Source organism: Paroedura picta, chromosome 7 (assembly GCF_049243985.1).
Source record: "Paroedura picta isolate Pp20150507F chromosome 7, Ppicta_v3.0, whole genome shotgun sequence".
In the NCBI taxonomy this organism is placed as follows: domain Eukaryota; kingdom Metazoa; phylum Chordata; class Lepidosauria; order Squamata; family Gekkonidae; genus Paroedura; species Paroedura picta.
The window spans coordinates 64,319,474-64,332,729 of NC_135375.1; the positions used below are offsets into that span (position 1 = coordinate 64,319,474).

At 41.9% G+C, this 13,256-nt stretch overlaps 1 protein-coding gene across 9 annotated transcripts in view; it reads left to right on the forward strand.

The window, feature by feature from the left end:
- LOC143841024 (uncharacterized) overlaps positions 1-13,256 on the forward strand; it is a 182,623-nt gene that overhangs the window by 134,782 nt on the left and 34,585 nt on the right. The window lies entirely within an intron of this gene.

Here is a 13,256-nt window from a genome sequence, read left to right on the forward strand (position 1 = left end):
GACACAGTTCAATCCTAAAAGACAAAAAGAGTTCTTTAAAAAGGAAGGTCTGCCCCAATGCAGTGAACAGAAGGGAGCAAAAGACATGTAGGTCAATAATTATGCAAGGAAAATGTGAAGTTGTGGAATGGATTGCTAAAAGCATCAAAATAAACAATAAGCATTTCTTTAAAGGTAAAGGTACCCCCTGTGCAAGCACTGGGTCATGTCTGACCCTTGGGGTGACGCCCTCCAGCGTTTTCTTGGCAGACTCAATATGGGGTGGTTTGCCAGTGCCTTCCCCAGTCATTACCATTTACCACCCAGCAAGCTGGGTACTCATTTTACCGACCTCGGAAGGATGGAAGGCTGAGTCAACCTTGAGCTGGCTGCTGGGATTGAACTCCCAGCCTCATGGGCAGAGCTTTCAGACTGCATGTCTGCTGCCTTACCACTCTGCGCCACAAGAGGCTCTTAAGCATTTCTTTAAAGGTAAAGGTAAAGGTATCCCCTGTGCAAGCACCGAGTCATGTCTGACCCTTGGGGTGACGCCCTCTAGCGTTTTCATGGCAGACTCAATACGGGGTGGTTTGCCAGTGCCTTCCCCAGTCACGACCGTTTACCCCCCAGCAAGTTGGGTACTCATTTTACCGACCTCGGAAGGATGGAAGGCTGAGTCAACCTTGAGCCGGCTGCTGGGATTGAACTCCCAGCCTTATGGGCAAAGCTTTCAGACGGCTGCCTTACCACTCTGCGCCACAAGAGGCTCGTAGCATTTCTTTAAATATATCTAAATCAGGAACTGACCACAGAGGCAGTTGGGCACTTGGATGACTCAGAAATAAAAAGATTTCTATAGGAAATGGGAAAGTGGCAGAGATGATCAATGAATTCTTTGCATTTGTTTTTGCTGTGTAAAGTGTGGGGCATGTAGTGTACTTAGGCAAGAACAACTATTTCAGAGAGGGAGGATGAGAACTGATGAGAGACGAAGATCAATATGAGCATTGCTACAAGGTAGGTTGCCAAACCTCATGGTGGAGGCAGGGGTCTCCCACAGCTAGGCCATCAATCGGTTGGTGGGGGAGACTTACCTGAAAAACAGCAAGGCCTGATTGTTGCTGCAATGATCTTCTGTTGCATCATTTCCAACGTGACTTGAAAGTGATGTCTTCACATTGGTGATGATGAGGTGACACTCTGGTATTTTGGCAAAAACTCTATGGTAGAATCCAAATTTACCATAGAGTTTTTGCTTAAATATAAGAGTGTAATTCCTGACATTGCTTCATTATGATGTCCTTTTGGGTCACTTCCGAAGTGACATAGACATGTCACTGCAGTGTCATCTGGGCCTCCTTCCTGTTCCTAGTAAGTACTCCCCCCATCCTGCACCAGTATGGAAAATATGTTCTTTGATGGGGCGAGGGGGGGGGGCTTTCTGGAAATTTTAAAGTACCTCTACTCATTTTTCTGGCAATCAGAGAAAATTATAATCTAACTCTTTCTGTGATGCCTGATTCGTTATACACCAAATCTATGAGAAGTGCATGCTTGAACCTTCTTTAGAGCACACGTGGTTTATAAGAGCTAACCTGGACAGTCTATTGTGAAAGTTATTTTCAGACAAGTAGCATCTGTCACTCAAGAACTTCTTTGCTTTTTCAAAATCACTCTCACATTTTCCTGCTAAATCTGGCATTAATTTGTTCAGTCTGCAGTTCATTGCAAAACCAGAATACTTGTCCTGAATCTTTCTCTAAAAAGAAAGGGGTGGGGGGGGGAGTGGGAAACTAAAGAAAACCTTTACTTCGTAACAGTGCTTGAAATAACTGTCTTCTCGTGGTTATTCCTCTGGAACAATCGTACCAGATATATAAATCCTGAAATATAATGAAAAACAGACCTATGACTCATTGCTCCTGAAGCACTGGAACCTTTTCCTCTCTTTCTGACATGGCTGCGCAGCCAGTGCCTTTCCTACTGAGCTCAGCTAGCATCCTGCTGACTGTATAAGGCTGGGGGTAGTCAAACTGTGGCCCTCCAGATGTCCATGGACTACATTTGGACTGCAATGCTGGCAGGGGCTCATGGGAAATATAATCCATGGATATCTGGAGGGCCACAGTTTGACTACCCCTGGTATAAGGTCTTCCTTCTTTACAACTTGTATTGTCATTATACACACACAATGAGTTCAACAGTAATTAAACCCCCTTTCTGCATAACTATCAGTCCATACTTACCAATTGTATAACTTCGACACCCAGTTCTAACAGAAGAATCCTAAGGAAGGGGGGGGGGCAACAAGCACATGAAGCTGACTGACCTCCATGGCAGTTACGCCAACATATGTGCCATTTATGCTGGCAAAGGGTCACTGCGCTGTGATGGTCACTGTGCAGTTCCATCGGCTCAGCTGCACTGCAGACACACACGGATGGAGTGATGGGATGAACCTCTGAATGGTCACAGCAGTGACCATTTCAAGGGGCAAGGGGCCAGTTACACTAGCCAAAATAGCAGCATAGCCCATTGGCAGCCATATTGACTGCAAATTCACCCCCCCCCCAAGCTGTGGACATTCCCATGGGACCCCAAACAGCTCTGGATAGTAAGTGTGTATTCACCATGCCAGCCACACCCCTCCTCAGCACCCTTCATGCCTCCCACTCTATGAATGGATCCAGGAGGTCACCCTCCTGTGTGCTGTGTTTACTGTATGTGGAGCAATGACCTGGGGTTGCCTGTAGAATTTGGGGAGGGATGGGAACTTCGTGGAATAGAATGCCATAGAGTCTACCTTACAAAGCAGTCATTTTCTCCAGGGGAACTTATTTCTTTTACCTGAAGACCAGTTATAATTCTAGGAGATTTCCAGCAAACACTTGGAGACTGGTATCCCTCCTCATAACAAAAGATGGGCCTGCACCTCATCTCCTTGTAATCTTCTACCCTCAATTTGTCCTTGTGCTCCCCATAAACATGAAGTTCTCTTAGCTTTTGTAAAATGATGATCCATCAAATCCACAATCCATGATTATGACTCCCTCCCGTCAAAAGCGCATATGTTAAAAATGTGGTTTCCCTGAAATTAACATTAAGAAATCTTTCTTCTTCTTAATGCTTACTTAAGCATGATTTGTAGTTTGAAGAACTATCAACATATCAGTTGGGATGAAAATGTCTGTTGAGTGGTCTGATTTTCTTTAAAAAAAAACAAACGATGCTGCAATTGATAGACAAACCAAGAGGCCCCAATAAAATAAAATTTTACTGCTGGACTGACACCAGCACGACTGTATACAAAGGCTTTCTTATGTTTTTTTAATACTCCTCGATTACGTCGTCTTTTGCTGTGGAAAATGTTTTGCAGCCAGAACGTGCTGATTTTACAGTTACAGAAGAACCCACATAACAGCAGGGTTGGGGTTTTACAGGTACTATAATAATGACCAGGCTGTTAAACTTCAAACAGTAGTTCCCTCCTTTTTAAAAAATAGTCTGAGAGATCACTGAAAGAAAGCCATAAAATACAATCCTATATAAGACACCGCCCACAAAGTTCAATTTTAATTTATGGATAAAGTTTTATGTAATTAGCACTAATATTTAGTAACAGCTATCAGTGCATTTTGATGCAGAACCATGGGAAAGAAAAATGCAGCCAAACACTTTACTGGAGGTTACGCCATAGTTTCATACAAGAAGTAACACTTGATAAGTAAACCACGGGATAGTTAGGTAATAATGTTGCTCTGCTAGTTTTCAGTGTGACCTTTTTTTGGTAGAAATTGAAAAGGAATGTTCAAAGAATGGCAAGGGGAAGGAGAGTAGAGAGCTAATGAAAAACAGATTTTGGTGACTGCCACTGGTCACATGGTCAAGGATTCAGATGTTGCATTCATTCCTCAGAGTTAGCAATTTAGTTCGATTGTAGAAGTAGCAGCTTCTCAGCTCAGTACTGAAAATCTACCTGAAGTTATGAATTTTATTTGCCTGCTCAGAGTTTTCTACTTCCCCCAGGGTGGATTGACAGTAAGACACACCATGGCATATCTGTTTCAGTAGATGGCATTCTGATTACAAGCTTATCTTGTTCTGCTTTGGACATGAGAACATAAATTTTATTTACTTTCAGTTTATGAAACGATGCATGATTAAGTGCCTGGAACTGATGTGATTGGAAAAAATATTTCCTGAGATCCAAGGCAAGTCATCAAGGGAAAATGACTAGCTATATTACAGGAGTGGGTAACAAAATCCCGAGGAACCCTTCTCTACAAAGTATCTTCAAAAGGGGACAAGTTGCATTGTACGAGGTGGGAGGGAAAGGGACGGTTAACCCTTTACATTGCCAGTATATCTTCCTTGAAATGTCTTCCCGACTACTTTCATCCCAGGGGCTTCCAGGTCCATGTTTCAAAGTAAGCACAGGTCAGAAGATTAACAAGACAACATCAGTTGGGGATGGGAATTGACTTTAATAGAAAACTTAATATTTATTTGGGATTTGCTTTAGCCAGGGACATGAAAACAACATTGCAGCATCCATCAAACAGATGTCGTAACAGAAACAGACCACAGACCAGTTAAAACTATAAAGGTTAGGCTAGATTTACCAGCCTGGGGAGACTGGTAGAGGGCAGAGGCTTGATGGAACAGCTTCCTGTGATGTTATGACACAATTTCTGTCCATGTAACCAGATAGGATAGCACCATGTCATAGGCTGCTCTAGCATTCACTCACTATGGAATAATTATTCTAACCCCTGCATCTGCCCACTTGCCAGAGTGAGGGTGGGTAAGGCAGGAGGTGGGAATTCCCCTTTGCTGGTAAATGGCAACTCCGTGACCTGGAAACTCCATGACCTGGAAACTCCAGCTGGTACAGAATGCAGCTGCTAGGGTCCTCACAAATGCACCTTGGAGGACCTGTATCCTGCCGATGCTGAGGCAGCTGCACTGGTTGCCAGTGCTGGCCCAGATCAAGTGCAAGGTTTTGGTTTTGACCTTCAAGGCCATTTGCAGCTTGGGCCCTGCCTATTGGAGGGACTGCTTGCCTGCTTACACCCCCTGCAGAACACTTTGCTCTGTGGGCGTGAATCTCTTGGAAGTCCCCGTCCCTAAGGAAGCACACGTGGCCTCGACCAGGTGCCCCCATTCAGAGCCCCCATGACATGAAAGAATCAAAGTATACATAAAAGCAAACAAACAAAAACCTAAAATATAGTCACTTAAACAACAGGAAGGACAACTCTTAAGCATTAGAAAGAGAATATGAAACAAAGCAAAAAAGTCTTAATCCACTGGCAGAAGACAATAGAGGAAAACAGACAACAACAGACAACAGGGAGTTCCAGGACTGAGAAGGCCATTTTTTTGGATTGCCAGCTGTATAGCTTCAGATGGTGGGGACATTCATAGAAGAATGCCTTTGAAGATTAACAAATTGGTTGGATAGGTTCATATGGGAGTGGGAGCTCCTTCATGTATGCTGGCCTCCAGGTATATAGGGCTTTAAAAGAAATTCAAGCCTGCATTTGAAGCCAGTGTAGATGGAACAAGATTGGAGTGATATGGTCCATACAATTTACTCCATCCATTGTATTCTGTCCTAATTATAGCTTCTGGACAATCTTCAAGGGCAGGCCCATCTAATCTAGATTAATGCAGATGCTATCAAGATATATACTACAATTGGAAGATCTTTCCTGCCTAGGAAACAAGGGCAGGTGACTGACCACCTGAGGCTAGTGAAAGGCTTCCCTGGCCACTGCTGTCACAAATCAGAGCATGGGATTCCATAAAAAGGTTAAAATATAAGAGAAGCTACTGAAAGAACAGACCATGACTAAGAGGAAAAGAGAAGGAAATCGAACAATACAACCCACAGGAAAACAGCTAATATGTTTAAATCCATGTCAGAGAAATTTACAGGGAGTTAATACATAGTTCTAACCAGAGTATAATATGAACACATAATATGATTCTAAATCATATATGTGCATAGATTAAAGAATAAACCTGCAAGAATAAGAACACCTTTCTTTGAGTAAGCAACATAAGAGCAAAATGCAACTTTCTTCTTTGTAGACTTGTGCAGGAATGTTCCCAAGCCATTTTCTGCACCTTCCAGGTACCTTGGCATGGTAAACCTTCAGTTTCACTCAATGCTGAAGTCCAAATTATATTATTTTATTACAAACATCTGTCTTGTGGAAAATTATGTAGTTCTATGCTGTACATAGTCTGAGACACTTATAAGGCTGCCAGCTCTCAATTTAAAACCAAGAGAATGTATGTATTAATTGCCCCCTAAAATGCTTCTAGCTTTCATAGTTGCAGAGAAGGAATGTAGTGTTAAATGTCTTTGTGTCAACAAACCTTACTTATATTTCAGAACTAAATTTAAATTAAAATTAAGTTTTAGCCTTACTGGATTGAGCTACCTTTACACTATTGCATGCTTATGACAAGTAAGCAAATTTTGAAAATACCTGCAAAATGGCTTTTAGAACAGTTTAGCAAAATTGCCTTTAGAACACTATGATGAACAGCACTATAAAAGCCAGATTCCAAGTGCTGAAGTAACAGTGAGTGAAGGGTTACAATTCCTCACTAAGACCATTTATGGACTGGAGGTTTCATGCCAGGCTGCAGGCTGGAGTTTTAGTCGTGGCAGGTTGCCCCATCTCTTCCTGCACCCACACAGGGGAGCATTTGGCCCAGTGCGCCTCATCTATCCCCAATTTTTGCTCCTGCACAAGAGCTGGGGTAGTGAAGTTCCCAGTGCATAAATGGTCTAAGAGGAGGCTTGAGTGACAGACAGCCCTAAGCATCCTGATTGGCCATCAACAGCTGAGAAGGAATAGATATTATAGCTTTGTGCCAGAGGGGTTCTATTATGATTGGCATACTGTCAGCACCTGTCGGTGCTTAGCTCTGAGTAAAAAAATATATAATTAAAAGAAAGAATCTTTACTAAAGGCTGAAAGTTGATATACATAGTATCTGAAGAACTAAGACAGATATTTTTGCAGAGGGAATTTGGGCAGTGAGGTGAATACTCCCAATTCAGACCAAAAGGGAAGGGGAGAATTCTTCTAAGAGAAAGAGGATCTCTGTCCAGTTAAAAAGGTGATATCAGGTGTGAGGATTTCCTTGGACCTGTGTGAGAAAAAGTTTGATTTAGACTTCTCAGAAGTTAGAGGGAAACTGGTATTTCTAGGAAGGGAAACTGGGGGTACTAGCATAAGGCACTTGATTTCTAGCAACCAGGGGAGTTCAGAGGAGCTTACAATGATAAAAACAAAACAGGATGTAAACTGGGGAGAAACCTTGTTGAAATTAAGTGGGTTTGAGTTTCCATAGGGCCTGAATGGACTGTCTCTGCCTATGTTTCTTTCTAAATTCCATACTATCCCTTTTTATGTTTGTCTTTGGCTTCGTATAAAAAAAACATTGTGAACTTTGGGGAAATGTGACATCAGAAGAACCAGCCAACCAATACTACCTGAAGATATTTCATGCTGCAAACATGTAGGAGCATTTCATGCAGAGCCTGGCACTAAAAATATAATGGACTTTTCTGCACAAGATTTACTCCTGATTTCTTTGGCAGTCAATCCATAAGTACAGTTTTTCTTCACCTGCTGTCCCTCTGTATTTTCAAAGTTGTTGAGTCAGTTTATTTCCTTTCACACAAGTCTTCAATGTAAGTAATTTCAAGGGAGGCTATTGTCATTGATGGCTTCACAGCATCCTTCCCTCTTTTTTTAAAAGCCCTAAAGCATTGGTGTATTGTTATAGCATTATAACAATATAGTCATAGCAGGCTTTCTTCCAAATGTAATTTAAAATGGAACCCAAAATTTTATTCCAATAACACTTTTAACAGCAATAAAAATGTATTCAAAGCATGAGCTTTCAAGTGCATGCCCGAAATCTCACACTTTGAATAAACCTTTTTTGGTTTTAAAGGTGCTATTGAAATCAAGACTTTTTTTGGGGGGGGGAACAGCCATAACTGGGACCCCATAAATGAGAGACAGTAGAGGAGATGGCAGCACCTTGTGGATCCCTGTGTGTTTGGTGTGTGAAGCTTGCAGGAGGTCCATTATATATGGAGGTCCATTAAAACTACGCCTGACATTTCACCCAAAATATTTTCCTGGCTTGAACTAAGTTCCGTGAAGTTTGCTGTGCCACAGTGGTTCTGGTTCTACTGGGCATATTGCATTCGTTCTCCTGTGCTTGTAAAAATGTCCCCCCTCCCTTCAATTTCTACTGCAGAGATTCTATGTGACTTTTATTCTGTTCTAAGGGGCTTCTACTGCCTTGCTTTTTCCCCTCCCCATGGAAAAAATGGAGGGCCATAACTCAGACCCAGTAAATCCAATTCACACCAAACTTGGAGGGCAGGTAGAAGAGAGTTAGCCAGAGATCTGCTCTGAGTTTTGTGTCTCTAGGATCCATTCCATATACTCCTGAAACTTTGAACTTGCACATGTCATTTCCCCAGAAAACACTTTCCTGGGTGCACCTCCTTGGGGGGAGCACTGTCACTCAAGTTCCATAAATCCAGTTGTAACCACATTTGGCTAATAAGTAGAGGAGACTCAGCCAGAGAACCCCTGTGAGTTTTGTGTCTCTAGCATGCAGGGGGGGATGGGTACCACATCATGTACTTCACAAACTGAATTCAGCAACAAAATCTGAAGAAAAACCTAGAGATGGCCAAAACCATTTGTTTGTTTCCTTTTAGAGAGAATTGTGAGTAAGGAAAGCTCAAGGAACACTTAGTTCAGGAAGATTCATTTGTTCCATGCAACTAGGAAATGCAGATATATTGATTCATAAACCATAACTAATTGAAGTAATCCTTTAGTATTTCACAGGGTTTTTAAAAATGTTTTTTTGGTAAGACCATATTGTTGTAATTGAATATCAAGTTGTTTAGACTGGTGTGGCATTTTGTGGTCCCTGTTTTATGCTCTGTTTGCAACTCTTTCCCATTATCACTTTGGAAACAGTCTTTAACAAATGACTCCTAAATTTGTGCTCCATAATTTGATATGATTAAAAATATTATTGGTAGTTTTTATTTCAGCAGGTATCAAAAATGGCAAGTAGAAAATCTATGGTGCTAAAGTATACCCTGATAATGATACAAAAGCTATCAGGAACCAATACTGTTAGGCTGTTTCCACAGCTGGCCATTTTCTCCACATTGGTCTCCAGAGATCGACTTCATGTTTGCACCTGGCCACCCACACATGAAGTTTCCAAATGGCAATACCAAGGATTTGCTTCTTTTCATGCTGTTCACATTAACATTGGAGCCACATGCTCCCATGTTTTCTTCTTCTGAATTGGCCTGAATCTGGAGCAGGAGAGCACAGCCCTTCTCCAGATTGCCCAGCCTGCCTCTCCCCTTCCTGCCAGCCTTAACCATGAACAATTCCAGGAATGATTTTTCAGCTTGGGCTTTATAATGCATCCCACTCATTATGATGTTCCTGATTGTATATTGACCACTCCCTCTCTCAATCCTATTAGCCACCCTCTGCCAATTTACATTAGGAGCCCCCCACTTCCCCTCCTTCTCTCTGTGCAAAATAACAATGATGAAATGCACTTTCCATGTGAGATCCCCCCCCCAACTCCCAGCTTTGGAGATCTCCCCCCTATTAATGCCTCCTCTTATGGGGCAGTGAAGAGGCGGGAGGAGGGAATCAGGTCCCCACTCTGCTCACCTTAATCACTCAAAGGGGGCTCATACAGAAAACTAGCCTTAAATGAGCTCTGGAGATCTCCAAATGAAATAGTCATTTATCATGCTGACTGTCTCCATGCCAGCTTTGTTGGCTGCTCTCTACTGGGAACCACTCATTTCCTCTTAACTAAATTATCTCTGAAATTTTAAGGAAGCCCAGATGACAAATATAACAAGAGATCAACTTTTCCCCTCTTTGCATATGTTCAATAACACCAATTTACATTAGGAGCTCCCCTTCCCCTCCTTCTCTCTTTGCAAAATAACAATGCCGAAATACACTTTCCATGGGAGATTCCAACCCCCAACTCCCAGCTTTGGAGCCCTCCCCCCCCATTAATGCCTCCTCTTATGGGGCAGCGAAGAGGCAGCCATTAACTTAACATTCAAGTTAATGAATGTGTGATTTCTTTGTATATGAGGACGTGTGAATAAAAATCTGAATAAACTTGTTGGTCTTTAAGGTGCCATTGGCCTCTACATTTGTACTTTAAAGCTCAAATGATTGGGGGAGGGGGGAGCCTGTTCAGGAAGAAGGCAAAAGGAGGGGTGGGAAAAGGAGCCATTTCAAATACTTTCAGAGATGCCCTTGGTTATGGGGAGGGGGTGCATTATCATAATTACAATCATGCATCTTAACACTACCAGAAATATTTTAAAAATGGCAGCAGAGTACAGGGGGAATGAAACGGGAAGGGGAGGAGCAGGGAGGCGGGCTCACAGGTCCACAGAATCATATTGAGGGTGTAGAAAGAAGAGAGAAGCCACTTTGAATGCTGCCCACACGCACTGGATTACCACAAATTCCCTACTCAGGAGGGAAGGGAATTCACCATTATTTCTGAAATTTAAAAGCTGCATGATGGGAACCTTTCCTTTATGCCCGAGGAGCCTGTTTTTTGTGTGAAATTGAGGAAATTCCCTGCAGCTAAAAGGGTGCTGACTCGAAATTTCAGGTCACTATGACTATTTCAGGTCACCTTAAGGTCCCATAGACCAAAGTCACAATCACTTTGATGTATGTTTCTAGCAAGCTTTTTGGATGAATTCTATGTACTGGAATTTTTTTTAATGTCCTGGTAAACTTTTCCAGATATTTTACCCAACATCTTAGGGGTCACATACCATCTATAGAAGAGCCTCTTGTGGCGCAGAGTGGTAAGGCAGCCGTCTGAAAGCTTTGCCCATGAGGCTGGGAGTTCAATCCCAGCAGCTGGCTCAAGGTTGACTCAGCCTTCCATCCTTCCGAGGTCGGTAAAATGAGTACCCAGCTTGCTGGGGGTAAACGGTAATGACTGGGGAAGGCACTGGCAAACCACCCCGTATTGAGTCTGCCATGAAAACGCTGGAAGGCGTCACCCCAAGGGTCAGACATGACTCGGTGCTTGCACAGGGGATACCTTTATCTTTACCTTTTACCATCTATAACACATTTTATAACAATTTTCACTTAACAACTGACATTTCATACATTTCACAGTTTTATTCCACAGTAGTCCTCCTTTCTCTAATTAAATGGTACAATTCAAATTCAACATCCATTTCACTATACAGTGTTTAACTTGTTCAGTCTCAGTGTCATACTTTAGTAACAGTTTATATATCTGACCCTACAAATGAGGCTTTGCTTGAAATAATATATTTTCAAAATCAGTTAGAACTGACCCAGATTGAATTTGAAATTCAGACTTATACCTAATAACCACTTGATGTAATTGCAACCAGGTGATATCAATACCTTCTTTAATAAGTGTATCATGGGATTTCAATTTCCCTGTGGCTGTCAAAATATCTTTATACCTAAAACAACCTGACCTGATTTTTTGGACTTAATCAAAATATGCCTCTGTAGGAGAAAAGCTCTTTCCACAGTCCATTGTTAGTAACATTGCAAACATATAATTCCACTGAACATTGTCAAAGGCCTTTTCTGCATCTAAGAAGATGAAGGCCATACATTGCTGTGACTTCATGTAAAGCACCAGTCAAATATTATTTTTCATTAGTCTCTTCGGCATGAAGCCTGTTTGATCTTCATGTACTACATCGCTAATACATCTATTCAGTCATTCTGCCAAAATTTTAACCAAAAATGTTGTAATCCACATTCAGCAGAGAAATAGGTCTCTAAGATTGTGGCAGACCAGGATCTGTTCCCTCTTTCTGTAAAAGAGTTATGGATGCTTGTTCCCAAGATTCTGGAATCCCAGTATCTGATGTGTTTATAATTTTATCCATAAATTGAAGAAATACAGGTGTTATTACATGAGTCATTGCTTTATAAAATTTAGCCAGAAGTCCATCAGGGCCCGGTGCTTTAACAGATTTCACTGCTGCAATTGTGTCCGATATTTCTTGCATAGTTACTTTATGATTCAATATTTTACAATGTTGTTCCATGAATTTCCTTATGGGTATATTCTCCAGATATCCCAATTCTTCCTTTAACTTAAAGGAATTCAAATGGAATTTTATATTGTGTTGAATCTTCTCCATAACTTACTAGTTTCTTCAACTTAATTTATCCCAGAGATAACTGCAATCCCTTGGATTAAGTCTGGGCCATGAACCTATCTAAAGGCAGAAGACTGTCTGGAAGCTGTACTATTGGTTCATGCTCATGTTTCCATAATTCAACCAATTATTTCATTGTTTTGCTTCAGGAGAGCTTTACCTATCTGTTGTTCCAAGCTATTCTATTAATTGTCTGTCCTAGTTCTATACAGAAAACACTTCGCTGATATGAGGGAACAGAGACATGGAAGATATTGTTTTGATCCCCCCTGTGTGACAGTGGCACTGCCTCCAGCACTGATATATAACTGGTCATCTTGTGGCTGCTGTCTGGAGACTAAAAGACATAACAGGAATTACAATAATGAAACTCCAACATCATGTGTATTTTGGCTCTAAGGCTGCTGGGAATGGAGGGGACAACATATTCATTCATATACCAATTTATACTTGCCTGTTCCTGTTCTGCAAGGGTTTTTTTAAACTGTCTAGAGCAGTGGTCCCCAACCTTTTTATCACCAGGGACCACTCAACGCCTTTTACTGAGGCCCGGTGGGCGGGGGGAGTAGTTTACTCCTCTACTCTCAACCACTGCCCTAACGCTCTCTGATCGCTATGGTAATGTTTAAACATCCCTTCAAAATAAGATACAGACACGCCACAACAATGAACATAAGGAACATTTTATTTTCAAGGAAATTTTAACTCATAACAATGACAAATCAATGGGAACCCTGAGCTTGTTTCTTTGCAACGAGATAGTCCCATCTGGGAGTGATGGGAGACAATGACACCCGAAGTGTGTTGTAAAGGGCCGGGGGGGGGGATGAAGTAAAGGGCCGGGGGGGGGAGAAGGCATCTTTCGGGGCCCACCTCCAATTAGTCAAAGGACCACATGTGGTCCACAGCCCACAGGTTGGGGATCGCTAGTCTAGAGCACCCTTTCTCAACTTTTTTACCCTTGAGAACCCCCTGAAATATTCTT